This window comes from Phytophthora infestans, genomic scaffold (genome assembly GCF_000142945.1).
Source record: "Phytophthora infestans T30-4 supercont1.1022 genomic scaffold, whole genome shotgun sequence".
In the NCBI taxonomy this organism is placed as follows: Eukaryota; Oomycota; class Peronosporomycetes; order Peronosporales; family Peronosporaceae; genus Phytophthora; species Phytophthora infestans.
In genome coordinates, this window is record NW_003302838.1 from 2,983 (window position 1) to 4,449 (window position 1,467).

Here is a 1,467-nt window from a genome sequence, read left to right on the forward strand (position 1 = left end):
TAGTACCACGATGCCCCCACGGCAGGGCATCCGGGCCGTGAGAGGACATACACGCTTCTCACGAGAGACTTCTACTACCACCAGTACAAGAGGGTGCGCAAGTACGTACGTGCTTGCGAAGTGTGCCAACGCGTGAAGCCTGTTGCGTATTCGCAGGCTCCACTCCAATCACTGCCGACAACGTCGGAGTGCTGGCAGTCCATTTCTATGGACTCTGTATTCGGTCTTCCGCCAGACAACAAGCGGAGGACTGACGTTGTAGTCTTTGTTGACCGATTTAGCAAGATGGTTTATCTTGCTGCAGTACTGGCTGAGGTCACGGCCGTGCAGACTGCACGACTGTTTGTTGACATGGTGTCCCGACACCATGGAATGCCGCTTGACATTGTGTCGGACCGTGATCCACGCTTTATAGCGCGGTTCTGGCAAGATGTGCTTACACTTCTTGGAACACAGCTGTCGATGGCGACTGCGGATCATCCGCAGACGACCGAGCCCGTGAATCGTGTGCTCGGTTACGTACTGAAGAGCTACGCACACTCGTTCCCGCAGTGGAGCGACTGCTTGCCGATGGCAGAGTTTGCCATAAACAACTCGGTGCATGCTTCGACAGGACATACACCGTTGCGCGGACGCTTCAATTTGGGAGCGTCCGGATCATCGTCACGGCCACACAACGACCCAACCGGGATCGGGCGTTGGTTCGGTCGACTTAGAGTCGACAGCTGAAGACGGGGTGTCCTCGTCTTCCATGGGAACGTCTTCGATGTCTGACCCATAGTCAATGGGTATGTTTCCATCAGTAGACATAAATGACGAGCACTCCATGACGACTGACGGTTAGTCAGTCGTTGCTTGTGCGTGCCTTCGCTTAAGCGTAGCATGGTATTGCGTGGCAGAAAGATTACCTTCTGTCGCGAGCGTGCTCGCTCGCGCGGACACTGAAGTGGTGGTGCCTGCAGGAGCAGGCTCTTGCGTGGGTGACTTCATCGGCGAGCTCATTGCAAAATGAGCTCGGGTTTCTCAAAAAATTTGACGGCCTCGTCAATACTTTGAATGATATGTTAAGACTAGGGAAGTCTTAGCTTAACGGGGGGGGTGTAGCGGGGTTACACGCAAGTGGCTACACATAGCCACTTGGTTGCGAAAGAGGTTTTCCACATTGGTGTGAGATACACCAATGGATACATTTGGCAGAATGTTGGTCTGCAAGCATTCAAGGCATTCATTGGCTGAAAGTCAATATCTTCAACCAATTAGAATAGTAGGATTCTGTCAGCCATTCGTAAATATATACTTTATTTCATTTAGAATATTATATTAGGAGGAAAACCTAAACAAACAAACTCATTTTTACCAGAAATATATTTTCGGACGAAAGTTTAGTTAATCTAAGTGAAACGCCATAGACTTAATGGAGAGTGAGCTAGGTCCAGCCTCGACGCCTTAGCCCGTGCAAAATTCAAC